This window comes from Moschus berezovskii, chromosome X (assembly GCF_049115385.1).
Source record: "Moschus berezovskii isolate FMDL1 chromosome X, NW_MosBer_1.0, whole genome shotgun sequence".
NCBI lineage: Eukaryota > Metazoa > Chordata > Mammalia > Artiodactyla > Moschidae > Moschus > Moschus berezovskii.
Window position 1 is genome coordinate 42,481,066 of NC_142488.1, and position 15,742 is coordinate 42,496,807.

Below are 15,742 nucleotides of genomic sequence, written 5' to 3' on the forward strand. Positions count from 1 at the left end.
AAAGGTTCTTCCTGAGTCTTTTGGGCCTTGACTGCTCTCAGCTCAAAATAAACTTCATGCCAAAGCTGGCAAATTTTGCTCCCTGCACTAGCATAGACAATAAAGAGATGCAATAAATTATAAGATAGACATTCAAGCTTTTATGAAAATAAATTTTAAAGCCACAATTAAATAAGTGATTTTCTGTAAGAATTGTGAAGAATCAAAACACAATAGCCAAGTGAGAAATTTTAAAATTACAAAAAAAATTGCCCCAACAAAGGCTCCAACCAGGATGATTTACTAATGGATTCCTTCAAGCTTTCAAGGAAATGAAAATCACCACTTTATATAACTCCCCTAGGATAACAAAAATGCTGGAAAGCCACAAAGGTGAAATTCAATGCCTAACAGACAAACCATAAAAAAGTTAACTCCGGAGCAACAATTCTCACCGTGGCTTCACATTAGAATCACCTGTAAAGCTTTATAAAATCGTGATGTTTGGGCCACTTCTGCATCTATACACACCCACACACAATGAAATCAGGATCCCTCAGACTGGGCCCAGGTATAAGGGATTTTCAAGCTCCCCAAATGATTACATGTGCAAGCCAAGGTTGAAAACTACTGCTCCAGAGCAAGTTCACTACTTAATGATTTATAGAGTAAAGATCCTAACTAAAATACAAGCAAACAAAATTCAGGAGTCCATAACAGTTATTAGCCAACTACACAAAAAGCAGCATTTTCCTCACAGATGCAAAGATGTTTCCAAAGAAGTAAGAGCAAATATATAATGATCTCACACTGTTTCCTACCACATACATTTTAAAATTCGAGCAATTCCTTAACAAGATTAAAAAGCATCTGTTTTAAAACAATAGCCTAAACTTTCAATACTATATTTAATTAAACTATGTGTCTACCACAATCAGGAACAGAAACAAAAATGCCCCTACCAACATCATGATTTAATATTTTTTAGGCATTCTGGACAAGGTAAGAAGTACAAATATTATCAAGAAAGATACAAAGGTATAATTATAAGGAGACATAATAATGGCACAGGCAAATGCTGAAAAACTATGGATAAATAAAAGATTTTAAATAAATACAACTGAACCAAAAATATTCTTATGTACTAGCAATAACCACCTACAAATACAGTGGAAGGACAAAATAGGTTCACAATAAACAAAAAATAAAAAAATTACAAATAGTTTTAATGAAAACTCTGTGACCTAGATAAAACTCTAAAAATATTTATTAAAATATATAGAACGTGACAAAAAATAGGACAGGTGAAGTATATTCTGGATAAACAGACTGAAATAACATTTCAAGTGGATATTTCATTGGTGTTTTGCAAGGACTTGAAAAAATGATTCTAAATTCATCTGATAAAAATAAACAGGTCAGGCTATCAAGGATAATTATGAAATTAAAAGCAATGTAAAAGACATAACTCTCCTAGATTTTATACCTTACTATTATGCCTCGATTATTAAAAGTGTAAAACCAGAGTAATAAGAGACATACTAATGTGTAGAAAAAAATAGATGGTCTAGAAACAGGCTCTATTGAAAAGTTGAAGTTGAAAGTGAACCGCTTAGTCGTGTCTGACTCTTTGCAACCCCACAGACTCTAGCCTACCAGGCTCCTCCGTCCATGGGATTTTCCAGACAAGAGTACTGGAGTGGATTGTCATTTCCTTCTCCAGGGGATCTGCCCAACCCAGGGATCTAACCCAGGTCTCCCACATTGTAGGCAGACGCTTTACCATCTGAGCCACCAGGGAAATCTCTTACACGTAGGATTTTAGCACATGATGAAAGAGGAGTCATATTATTAAGTTTAAAAAGTACTAATATAGAAAAGTATCAATGTATATTTCCACCTAAAATAAATTATAACCCAAAATAAATACCAGACAGATTATAAGATTAAATACAACAAATCGGTTCCTTTTACCCTCCAAAAAAAGTGTGTATATATCAAAGCCCTTAAAGAGAGGATGACCATTCCAGAGTTATGAAAAAATAGAAAATTACGACAGAAAAGTATAAGATATAAAATATAGATATATTTATATAAATTATTTATAAATTAAAATATAAAATATAATATATATTATAAAATATATTATATAATTATTATATAATTGTAAATATATTTTATGAAATATAATATATAATATAAATATATTTATAAAATTTATATTATTTATATATAAATTTATTTATATTTATATAAATATAAAATATATTTAATAAAATTTAACTACAAAAATAAGTTACTTCAATGGGCTAAAATACAAATTAAAAACAACCAACATACAAATAAAAAATTGTAGGAAATATGACAAAAGTTTATTTCATTAAAAATTTCTAATTAATTTTTAAAAGATCCTAAAAAGAAATAAAAACAATTTAAAATGTACCAGGGTCAATTTTCGGAGAAGGCAATGGCACCCCACTCCAGTACTCTTGCCTGGAGAATCCCATGGACGGAGGAGCCTGGTAGGCTGCAGTCCATGGGGTCACGAAGAGTCGGACACGACTGAGCGCCTTCACTTTCACTTTTCACTTTCACGCACTGGAGAAGGAAATGGCAACCCACTCCAGTGTTCTTGCCTGGAGAATCCCAGGGACAGGGGAGCCTGGTGGGCTGCCGTCTATGGGGTCGCACAGAGTCGGAAACGACTTAAGCGACTTAGCATCAGGGTCAATTTTAAAAAAGGAAAACATTCACTCAAAAATTATCAGGTAACAAATTATTTGTGAGGCACTAGTTTTGTTTGTTTCTATTAAATGAGCCTGGTAGGATTATTCATTACCTACGAGATTTTAAATTATTAAAGTTATTCTGAGGTAATGGAACGCTATGAGGAACCATTTGAAAATTCCTACACTTTGTCTAACTCCATTTTTGGGCATGCAGCCCAAAGAAACAAACCAAAATATGGAGAAAGATGGTGCAAGGATATTATTTGCAGCGTCTTTTTTAATTATAGAAAAAAAAAATTAGAGCTGAGAAATTACAGATCTAACAAGAAGGGAAGGATTTGGTGAATTATGGCGCATATACGTACTCCATGGAATATTCTGAAGGCACTACGATAATGATTTTTAAAACGATGCAGCAGTAAGAGAAATGCTTAGGCTACAAAAAAACAGTGAAAAAAAAAAGGACTGAAATGATAATATGCTACAGTTATAACTACGTTTTCAAAACAACGTATGTTTAAACTATGTTTTTAAAAACCGTAATTACATTTTTTATTTTTTTTTAAAATTGGGGGTTACAAAAAAAACAAAAAGCCAGCAATGGCGCCAATGGCGGCAGCTGCAAGGGTAGGCTGGCTGGGAGGCAGGACGTGGGGGGAGGGGCAGCTGTTGGGCGGAGGGAATAGACCCGAGGTAGAGGCAGAAAGGTGGGGCCCAGATTGGGGGCAGTGCTTCCGGTGGCCAGGGCTGGTGGGCGGGACGATCTGTGCCCTTCTCCCACCCTTCTCCAGCACTGGTTTCGACCCCGCTCTCCTGCACTCCGTCGGTCAAATGGACTTCTAGGCCACCAGCCCAGCTCAGGGGCGCCTCTGTGGGGTCCCTAAAGCACCTTTGGAGGGCTCTGATATCTCTCGATGCCCTCGTATTCCAAACCAACGCTTTCTAGTCACCGGAAGTGCTTTGATGCCAGGAAGTAGGTACGTAGGGAAAAAAAAATTGGTCCGTGATCCGTGAGGCACACTGTGGGTTCGGACGCCAAACCCTGCTTTCAGTGAATGTTGTATCTTTGTGACTTTTCCAGATACCTGTGAGATCACGAACTCAGTGGAAGAACCTTGACATCTCTAAAACACTGAGAACTGCGAGAGGCGAGTGAAAGAAAGGAGAGCAGAGCGGTCCCGAAGCGGCGGAAGCAGCGCAAGGTCAGCGCTAAGGTAGGGTCCCCCAGCAAACGTGGATCCTCTGGCGTGCCAGTGACGTGGCCCCCTCCAGCCGGCCAGAACTCTATATTACGTCCCGGGGAGTCTAGCAGCCCCGAGGACCTAAAAGTCCAAAAGGACGTTCTTGTGGCCTTCAAGCCAAGGTTTCCTGGGGCTCATCCTACCAGGGAATTTCTCCTCCTACCCCTCCCGTTCCTCACGCTCCGGTGTGGGTAGAAAAGCCTCTGAAGACTACTGATTCGGAGTACTTGAGGTTCTTCTCATCCCTGGAATCGCCTTAGCGCCATCCGCATTGTGTTCCGCTAGCTCTCTAGAGGGAAGAAATGGCTTCTCTAAAGGATGCTAAGGTTAATCCCAAAAACAGTTCCTGTGACTCTGCAGAATTTACAGCCGGAGCTGACAGTCAAAATACTAAGACTGAGAAAGCAAATGGCGGACAGAGAAAGCAGGGTTGTCAGCAAGGCCAGAGCTCATCAATGGTCTACGTGAAGGCGATTCAGGGCATCCCAGGACCATCAGTGCCAGGAGAGGCTGCCACTGGTACAAAAGGGAGCGCAGCAGAGCAGCCCAGCCCTGGAGAAAGACCAGCCAGCTGTATCCGCTTCTCTGGTCCTCACGGAAAAATGTCAGCCTCAGAGGTTGGAGTGGAGAATATAGATGTTAAAGGCTTCAATGACAGAAGAATGATAATACAGCCTGAGCAGAAGCCATTTGGTGACCCAGAGTCATTCTTTTCTGAAAAAGTCTCTTCTGCCCGAAAATTTCCAGACAACCATGGCCATACTTCAGAAATCCCAAAACATCAAGATTGGGGTGTGGCAGTTGAGCACCCTGCTTCAGGAAGTGACTGGTCTGATGTGGATGAACTTCCTATCTTCAAATTCCCTCAAGAAGAGCCAGTCTCACTCAATCTGGCAGAAACTTCAAAGCCTCCATCCTTCACAACTGAGCCAGTTATCTACTGGCCTAATTTGTACAGTGGCCCTTGGCATGACTCCGCCAGCTACTGGTCCAGCAGTTTGAAGCCTCCTTCCTATTTTCACATGGGCCACAGCAGCAGCAGCAACAGCAGCACATCCCTGGCTGGAAGGAGCATCCAGAGCTACTGGAGTGATTATTCCTCCAGTTTTCTAGTGTCCTCCTCAGACTGGTCCAGAGAGTTGAAGGCATCAGAAGGTCAGTCCCCAAGTTCTCATTCATTTTTCTCTAAAGGTTCAGAAGCCAAGCTGATAGAGGGGAGATGCCATCTCCAAGAGGAGACCCCACCACAACATCAGGGAGGAGATGCATCTCATTCTCTGCCAAAGAGCCAGTGGGAACAAAGCCTAGAGGAGGGTTTCATTGATACCCATTGTCACCTGGAAATGCTGTTTTCCAGGATGTCTTTCAAAGGGACCTTTAGCAAGTTCAGAAAAGTTTATAGCTGCTCCTTCCCTAAGGAATTTCAAGGCTGCATCTCTGATTTCTCTGATCCTCGCACACTAAGGAATGGTCTATGGGAGGAGATGTTGAAAGAGGATATGATTTGGGGGGCCTTTGGCTGTCACCCCCACTTTGCAAGTTCCTACAGTGACATTCAAGAAAGAAGCATTGTGCAAGCCTTACAGCACCCCAAGGCTATAGCATATGGAGTAATTGGCTTGGATTATTCCTATAAGTGTGCCACACCTATCCAAAAGCAGCACAAGATATTTGAGAAGCAGCTACAGCTGGCCGTGTCTCTAAAGAAGCCCATAGTGCTCCACTGCCGAGAAGCTGACCAAGATCTGCTGGGCATCATGAAAAAATTTGTGCCCTCTGACTACAAGATCCACAGGCATTGCTTCATTGGTAGTTACCAAGTCATTGAGCCTTTTCTGAACTACTTCCCCAACATGTCCGTGGGCTTCACAGCAGTCCTGACCTACCCTTCTGCCTGGGAGGTCCGAGATGCTCTGAAAAAGATCCCGCTGGAGAGAATCCTCGTGGAAACCAATTCTCCCTACTTCATCCCTCGTGGGGTTTCTAAAAGGTTTTGCCGGTTTTCCCATCCAGGTATGGCCCTGCATACGATCAAAGAGATTGCCAAAATCAAAGATCAGCCGATCTCTCACATCTTGGTTACCATACGAAAGAACACTAGTCTCCTCTACAATATTTAAGCAGAGAAGGCACTGTCATGAGTCTTCCAGAAAAGGGACACCAGCATCCTGACAACATAAACATAGATTTTGTTTGAACTCTGCCCGTGTCCCAGGTCAAGGAGGTGTTTGGCAAGCCCATTGAAACAGAAGAAACCAGAACAGGACGTTCTCCTCAAAACCTCTTTATAAGACTTCTGCTTCTGGCTGGTAGGGTGGGGTGCAATGGGATGGGAGGAGGGCTAAGGGGGACTATTCTTAATGTTATTAGGGGTTTCCTCCCAGCCCAATTGTGCCAGGGTAGTCCATAAAGAAGAAAGAGTTTCCATAGGGTTCAAGTTTGCTATTCCAATTCCTTGTTCTTTGCAGCCTGTGTTTTTGAGCAGTTGGTGACTAAAGTCACCCTCCTGTCTTAAAAAAAGGGAGGGGGCAAGGAATGTTGAATTTTAGAAATGAGCTAGGTGACTTGTTCTGTTTATTGCCAAAATGTATTTGTTATTATAGGAGTTCTATAATCCATATGGGTTGTTGTTAAATTCTTAAATTTGTAACTGTTCAACTTGCAATTTCTTTCTAAAGATAAACTAACAGTATCATATTATCTAAGAGGAAATCAGTTTAGATAAAAACGAGTTAATAGTCATAATAAGGGTAGGGGGACGGTCGGGTAGCTTAGAATGACAGGAGCCAAACTGGTGGAATCTTAAAATCACTGAGATAGGTTTTGACTCTGAACTGAACTTCCTCACAACACTTGGATAACTGCAAAGCTCTTCAGATAACCAGCATTTAATAGCAATTCTTCATTCAAATTGCTCTGATTCTTTACAAGGGCAAATGTATACCACTTAGAAAAATCATTATCTGGAAGGGCAGAAACAGAGAAGAGCTTCAGCTGCCCACTTGGCAAACAGCAGTCCTCCTTGAGAAATTAAAATGAACCCACATTTTAGGGAAAACATTTGAATTAGGAAATTTAATTTTGCCAGCCAAAGCACATACTTAAGTCTAGGAGTCCCATTACTGGATGAGAAATTCCATTTTTAAAATGGAAAATCACTTTTGAAAACTAAATCAATGAAAAGAGGCCTAGCATACTCCAGACTTCTCTAGTTTGCTTTGTGCCCGTTTATGAGGATTCAGAAAAATCAGCTGGCTCTTCACCATCTGGTTCTCAGTTCAGAAGTCTCCTTCACAGAGAAGCCTTCCCTGACCACCAATCTGTAAGGATTTTCTTCCTCACCTAAGAGGGAGAAAATCCTTGGTTTACTGTTTTGATTTCATCCTAGCTCTTAGCCCTGTTTGAGATTGTATTGTTAATATAATGTGTTCATTGGTTATTTTCCCCACTAGGTTGTAAGTTTACACGCTTGTGATTTTCCTTCACACTGTACATACACCTGATGTTAGAAAAGTGCCTGAAATAGAGCAGGCACTCAGCAAAGATTTCTTGGAATAATGTGAATTAATAACTGACTTTTTATTAACAACTGGCAGTAAATGATAATATCTGAGCAAGGGGGCAGATACTAGTAAGAGAACAGAAAATTAAGCCATCTTAGTCCAGCACTCCTATTTAATTTACAAGGCAAGGCAAGGTTGAAAGGCCACGTATACTCTGCCAGTAGATGTCATTGATAATAAAAGGAATAAATAAAAAAGATCAGGCCCTACCAGGGACTTGACAGTTCATATTTCCTATGAATAATACTGAGTATAGCATAGATTTCTTCTTTGCTGGGAATCTAGTCATTTGAGAAAAAGAAAGCTGTAGCTAAAGTGCTTTGCTTTCTTAGAACAAAAGAAGTTGAGGCAATGTTAAAGGTGCAATTTAATTATATTTTGCAAGAAAGAAAACATTCAAAAATTAAGCCAGTGTTTTGAGTTAGGAAGGTTTTTTTTTTTTTCATTTAATGTATGCTTTAGATAGACATTGTTCACAGTGTGTCCCTCAAAGAGGGTTCCATGGACACACATATTTGGTAAACAATGAGCTGTATAAAGTTTCTCAGATTTCTTTTTATCTCACATGTTCTGTGATATGCCAACACGAGCCACAAATACCCAAGAAGGTGTTTCTTAAAGTTGTGCTGTGCTTAATTTAGTTGCCAGTTGTGTCTTTGTGACCCCATGGACTGTAGCCTGCCAGGCTCTTCTGACCATGGGGATTCTCCAGGCAAGAATACTGGAGTGGGTAGCCTATCCCGAAATGGCAACCCACTGCAGTATTCTTGCCTGGAAAATCCCATGGACAGAGGAGCCTGGTGGGCTACAGTCCATGGAATTGCAAATAGATACAACTGAGCACGCATGTATGCACAGCACAATTCAGTGAGCTCAAGTTCTTTAGAAACACAAGCTTGGGAAACACAGCCTTAGTCACACTCTTGTTGTTGTGATGCCCTTATCACACTTCGTACAAATCGCTACACATGACATTCTAACATCTTCTTTCATTTACCTTTCTCACAACATAAGATCTGTGGAGAATACAGTGTCATCAATCTGATCATAGCAAAGTGACATTACCAAGTGGGCACTTTAAAAACAAGTGTAAATAAATGTTTGCACTTGTAAGCACAAAATCAATAAGGCAAATAGGATATACACATATTAAAATTAAAGTTCTGTTCCAAAAAAAAGATCTCCTTTTTACATGGAGAAAATACTTTTCTTAACCTGCTCATCTCCCTCTATATTTTTGATGGCAAATGCATAGACTATACTCTGCAGTGTTTCTAACATGTGAGAGCCTTGCCATTATTTCTTTAGGAATGGAAGTGAGCAATAGTCTTTTCTGAGTGTAGTATATCCAGAGTGGCAGAAGTCAAAAATCACAATCTTCCTTTTACTTATTTCATGAAAGCAGTAAAGAACACTTTATCTGTTAATGTTACCAGTTAAAAATTAAAAGAAAAAAAAAACCAAAAAATATGAAAAACAAAAAAAAATATGAAAAACAAGAGAAAAAAAAGCCCACAAAACAAAAACAAACATCATGATCCAGATGTGCAAAATTTGAGCAGTTTGTAAGTCGTTTTCTACTAAAGTAATAGATAGTTCATTGAATTGCAGAGATTGCTTATTTAGCATTCATGTTTATATGGCACTTTGTTTGTCTACTGTCCTGTTCTGGAAGTTCAGAGAGCCACAAAGGCAGCCAGGGATCTAGAATTTCAGTTTGTCATAAGTGGTCCCTGGGCCATCAGTCAGTCCAGAGTCACCAGGTCTCTCATGCCCATTAATGGGCTGGGCTCCCTGAACCTTGGCAGTCCTTCCACACTGCACATCAATATTTTGCTTCACTTAAATTTTAAAAAGGCAATTATTTCTACCTTTAAAGTTCAAAAGGAACAAATTACCCACTTTGTCTTGGGAGATGGGAGAATTCTGTTTCTTCAGCTGGTCTTTATTCATATCTGACATCAAAATGAGTACCTGCTTATTGTGGAATTTTTGAGACTACTAAAGAGTACAAACGGGAAAAAAAGTTCAAAATCCTACTACTAAGAAATAGTTTAACAACTGAAATAGCTCTCTAGAGGTTTTCCCTAACATTTCCATAGTTTTGGCCAATTCCAGCATTGTACTCCTTGAGTCAGCTTTACTAATTAGTATTTACTATAAAATTCATTTCACATCATAATTAGCATTAGCAGTGCATTTTACTTCCTCTGAATTTGTGATCTATATGCATTATTTTGTGTATTATGGTTTGCTTTCCGGAACAACAAACTAGAAGTGCGTTAATTCTGTTGTATGTTTTTAAGACTCAACTCTGATCTCTTGTTCAAATCTTTTCTGCTTACTGATTTATAAAATGCTGCTTTTTTTTTTTCCTTCAGTTCTTGGGTATCTGGTTTTTTTGGTGCTTTTTTCTAATGCCTTAAGTTTAATTTGGGGAGAAAAGACAAAGTATTCAATACCACAGATTTGCTTTAATTGTAACTCTGCTATACCGATAGGATTTTTTATTTTAACGATGTTTATTTTCCCACTAAAAATTAATACATATGCATTACACAAACATGAAAATAGGAACATAAAGAAGTATAGGTATTTCCACTACCCAAAACCCACTGTTTTATTAATGTCTTTTCTTAACATAATTGTGAGTCTATGTCAAATTACATATACTTTTAAAAAAACTGTATTTTCCTCATTATGTCAAATTATATATATATTTTTTAAATGCACATGTTTTCATGCCCATACTCACTGAAGATTTATATGTCATAAAATCCCACCACCAGTCTATATACAATGTTCATGTGTATGTTTATTAAGCAGAGTTAAAGAAGGAATATTTACAGGTTCGGGAGATTTCAATTCTATTCATTGTTTTTCATTTGTAAAGAATTGTCAGTTCAAGTGTTAATTCCAGAAATTAACATCTATTGGAACAATGCAATTGAATGGACAAAAATAATGTATTTTTTCTTTTTATATGCTTATTTTGCATTTGTCATTTTACTGTTTATTGTGCTTTTATCTTCCAATAAATATTTAAAATGTTTACAATCTGTTTTCAACTTTATTTATATTTTGTAATTTACTCATAAGTTTGTTTCCATTGCTTACCACTAACCCTTTTATTTTATGACTTCCCCCAAGGTTGAACTGTTTGCTTTATGATTGGCTGGAGTTCAGGCAACTTTCTCAGGAAAAGATTGTGGATGGCATGTTTATGAGAAATCATATATCTGAGAAAATCTTTCTGCTGCTTTCATTAATAATACCTTGGCTGAGTCTAGAACTTGTGGGTCACATATATTTTCCTCTAAAAGTTAGAGATACTGCTTCACTGTCTCCTGGCATTTAATTTGCATAGCATTCTGATGTCAACTTCTCTTTCTTTGGAGGGTTAAACTACTTTTTCTCTGAGGATGTTAGGTAATTTCTTTGCTTTGCCCTTGAAATTAACATTAAAAAAATGCCAGACTATGTCTGCTTATTGGTCTCTCTCTTATTATTTTCTCTGGTACACACTAAGCATTCAGTCTATAGATCTGTGACTTTTTATAGTTGGGAAAGTTGGTTTTATTATTTTCTTATAGCATGATTAATTGATTTGATTGCTTTTAATCTAGCTTTTATTTTTTATTTTTTTGGTAATTAATTTATTTTTTATTGGAGGCAAATTATTTTACAGTTTTATATTGGTTGGTTTTGCCATACATTGATATGAATTCGCCCCGGGTTTACATAAGTTCCCCCTCCTCAACCCCTCTCCCACCTCCCTCCTCCCTTTATCCTCCCTCTGGGTCATCCCCGCATGCCAGCCCCGAGCATCCTATAATATGCATTGACCCTGACCAAGTGATTCATTTCACATATGACAACATACGTGTTTCAATGCCATTCTCCCAAATCATCCCACCCTCACCCTCTCCCATAGAGTCCCAAAGACTGTTCTATACATCTGTGTCTCTTTTGCTGTCTCGTATACAGGGTTATCATTTGCATCTTTCTAAATTCCATATATATGTGTTAGTATACTGTATTGGTGTTTTTCTTTCTGGCTTACTTCACTCTGTATAATAGGCTCCAGTTTCATCCACCTCATTAGAACTGCTTCAAATGTATTCTTTTTAATGGCTGAATAATACTGCGTTGTGTATATGTACCAAAGCTTTCTTATCCATTCGTCTGCAGATGGACATCTAGGTTGCTTCCATGTCCTGGCTATTATAGACAGTGCTGCAATGAACATTGGAGTACACGTGTCTCTTTCAATTCTGGTTTCCTCGGTGTGTATGCCCAGGAGTGCGATTGCTGGATCATATGGCAGTTCTATTTCCAGGTTTTGAGGAATCTCCACACTGTTCTCCATAGTGGCTCTACTAGTTTGCATTCCCACAAACAGTGTAAGAGGGTTCCTTTCTCTCCACATCCTCTCCAGCATTTATTGCATGTAGACTTTTGGATAGCAGCCATTCTGACTGGTGTGAAATGGTATCTCATTGTGGTTTTGATTTGCATTTCTCTGATTATGAGGGATGTTGAGCATTTTTTCATGTGTTTGTTAGCCATCTTTATGTCTTCTTTGGAGAAATGTCTGTTTAGTTCTTTGGCCCATTTTTTGATTGGGTCATTTATTTTTCTGGAATTGAGCTGCAGGAGCTGCTTGTATATTTTGGAGATTAATCCTTTATCAGTTGCTTCATTTGCTATTATTTTCTCCCATTCTGAAGGCAGTCTTTTCACCTTACTTATAGTTTCCTTTGCTGTGCAGAAGCTTTTGATTTTAATTAGGTCCCATTTGTTTATTTTTGCTTTTATTTCCAATATTCTGGGAGGTGGGTCATGGAGGATCCTGCTGTGATTTATGTCGGAGAGTGTTTTGCCTACGTTCTCCTCTAGTTTTATAGTTTCTGGTCTTACATTTAGCTCTCTAATCCATTTTGAGTTTATTTTGGTGTATGGTGTTAGAAAGTGTTCTAGTTTCATTCTTTTACAAGTGGCTGACCAGTTTTCACAGCACCACTTGTTAAAGAGACTGTCTTTTCTCCATTTTATATTCTTGCCTCCTTTGTCAAAGATGAGGTGTCCATAGGTGCGTGGATTTAACTCTGGGCTTTCTATTTTGTTCCATTGATCTATATTTCTGTCTTTATGCCAGTACCATACTGTCTTGATGACTGTGGCTTTGTAGTAGAGCCTGAAGTCTGGCAGGTTAATTCCCCCAGTTCCATTTTTCTTCCTCAAGATTTCTTTGGCTATTCGAGGTTTTTTGTATTTCCATACAAATTGTGAGATTATTTGTTCTAGTTCTGTGAAAAATATCGTTGGTAGCTTGATAGGGATTGCACTGAATGTATAAATTACTTTGGGTAGTATACTCATTTTTACAATATTTATTCTTCCAATCCATGAACATGGTATATTTCTCCATCTATTAGTGTCCTCTTTGATTGCTTTCAGTAGTGTTTTATAGTTTTCTATGTACAAGTCTTTTGTTTCCTTAGGTAGATATATTCCTAAGTATTTAATTCTTTTCGTTGCAACAGTAAATGGAATAGTTTCCTTAATTTCTCTTTCTATTTTCTCATTATTAGTGTATAGGAATGCAAGGGATTTCTGTGTGTTGATTTTATATCCTGCAACGTTACTGTAATCATTGATTAGCTCTAGTAGTTTTCTGGTAGAGTCTCTAGGTTTTTCTGTGTAGAGGATCACGTCATCAGCGAACAGTGAAAATTTTACTTCTTCTTTTCCAATTTGTATTCCTTTTATGTCTTTTTCTCCTCTGATTGCTGTAGCCAAAACTTCCACAACTATGTTGAATAGTAGTGGTGAGAGTGGGCACCCTTGTCTTGTTCCTGACTTTAGGGGAAATGCTTTCAGTTTTTCACCATTGAGGATAATGTTTGCTGTGGGTTTGTCATATATAGCTTTTATTATGTTGAGATATGTCCCTTCTATTCCCACTTTCTGGAGGGTTTTTATCATAAATGGATGTTGAATTTTGTCGAAGGCTTTCTCTGCATCTATTGAGATAATCATATGATTTTTATTTTTCAGTTTGTTAATGTGGTGTATTACGTTGATTGATTTGCGGATTTTGAAGAATCCTTGCATTCCTGGGATAAAGCCCACTTGGTCATGATGTATGATCTTCTTAATATGTTGTTGGATTCTGACTGCTAGAATTTTGTTAAGGGTTTTTGCATCTATGTTCATCAGTGATATTGGCCTGTAGTTTTCTTTTTTTGTGGGGTCTTTACCAGGTTTTGGGATTAGGGTGATGGTGGCCTCATAGAATGAGTTTGGAAGTTTCCCTTCCTCAGCTATTTTCTGGAAGAGTTTGAGTAGAATAGGTGTTAGCTCTTCTCTAAATTTTTGGTAGAATTCGGCTGTGAAGCCGTCTGGACCTGGGCTTTTGTTTGCTGGAAGATTCCTGATTACAGCCTCTAGTTCCGTGCTTGTGATGGGTCTGTTCAGATTTTCTATTTCTTCCTGGTTCAGTTTTGGAAAGGTGTACTTTTCTAGGAATTTGTCCATTTCTTCCAGGTTATTCATTTTATTGCCATATAATTGCTGATAGTATTCTCTAATAATCCTTTGTATTTCTGTGTTGTCAGTTGTGATCTCTCCATTTTCATTTCTAATTTTATTGATTTGGTTCTTCTCCCTTTGTTTCTTGATAAGTCTGGCTAGTGGTTTGTCAATTTTATTTACCTTCTCAAAGAACCAGCTTTTGGCTTTGTTGATTTTTGCTATGGTCTCTTTTGTTTCTTTTGCATTTATCTCTGCCCTAATTTTTACAATTTCTTTCCTTCTACTGACCCTGGGGTTCTTCATTTCTTCCTTTTCTAGTTGCTTTAGATGTAGAGTTAGGTTATTTAGTTGACTTTTTTCTTGTTTCTTGAGGTGTGCCTGTATTGCTATGAACTTCCCCCTTAGTACTGCTTTTACAGTGTCCCAGAGGTTTTGGGTTGTTGTGTTTTCATTTTCATTCATTTCTATGCATATTTTGATTTCTCTTTTGATTTCTTCTATGATTTGTTCGTTATTCAGCAGCGTGTTGTTCAGCCTCCATATGTTGGCATGTTTAATAGTTTTTCTCCCATAATTGAGATCTAATCTTACTGCATTGTGGTCAGAAAAGATGCATGGAATTATTTCAACTTTTTTGAATATACCAAGGCTATATTTATGGCCTAGGATGTGATCTATCCTGGAAAAGGTTCCATGTGCACTTGAGAAAAAGGTGAAATTCATTGTTTTGGGGTGAAATATCCTATAGATATCTATTAGGTCTAACTGGTCTATTGTATCATTTAAAGATTGTGTTTCCTTGTTAATTTTCTGTTTAGTTGATCTATCCATAGATGTAAGTGGGGTATTAAAATCTCCCACTATTATTGCATTATTGTTAATTTCCCCTTTCATACTTGTTAGTAATTTCTTACATACTGCGGTGCTCCTAAGTTGGGTGCATAAATATTTATAGTTGTTATATCTTCATCTTGGATTGATCCTTTGATCATTATGTAGTTTCCTTCTTTGTCTCTTTTCACAGCCTTTGTTTTAAAGTCTATTTTATCTGATATGAGTATTGCTACTCCTGCTTTCTTTTGGTCTTTATTTGAGTGGAATATCTTTTTCTAGCCCTTCACTTTCAGTCTGTATGTGTATGTGTCCCTCGTTTTGACGTGGGTCTCTTGCAGACAACATATATGGGGGTCTTGTTTTTGTATCCATTCAGCCAGCCTTTGTCTTTTGGTTGGGGCATTCAACCCATTTACGTTTAAGGTAACTATTGATAAGTACGATCCCGTAGCCATTTTCTTTATTGCTTTGGGTTCGAGTTTATACACCCTTTCTGTGTTTCCTGTCTAGAAAAGATCCTTTAGCATTTGTTGGAGAGCTGGTTTGGTAATGCTGAATTCTCTCAGCTTTTGCTTGTCTGTAAAGCTTTTGATTTCTCCTTCATATTTGAATGAGATCCTTGCTGGGTACAGTAGTCTGGGCTGTAGGTTATTTTCTTTCATCACTTTAAGTATGACTTGCCGTTCCCTCCTGGCCTGAAGAGTTTCTGTTGAAAGATCGGCTGTTATCCTTATGGGAATCCCCTTGTGTGTTATTTGCTGTTTTTCCCTTGCTGCTTTTAATATTTGTTCTTTGTGTTTGATCTTTGTTAATTTGATTAATATGTGTCTTGGAGTATTTCGCCTTGGGTTTATCCTGT

At 38.0% G+C, this 15,742-nt stretch overlaps 1 protein-coding gene and 1 pseudogene across 3 annotated transcripts in view; one reads left to right on the plus strand and one right to left on the minus strand.

Annotated features, from left to right (window-relative positions):
• The window catches only part of EFHC2 (EF-hand domain containing 2), a 326,643-nt gene that overhangs the window by 165,056 nt on the left and 145,845 nt on the right, over window positions 1-15,742 (minus strand). The window lies entirely within an intron of this gene.
• LOC148773270 (3'-5' RNA nuclease TATDN2 pseudogene) lies at window positions 4,252-6,069 on the plus strand (annotated as a pseudogene).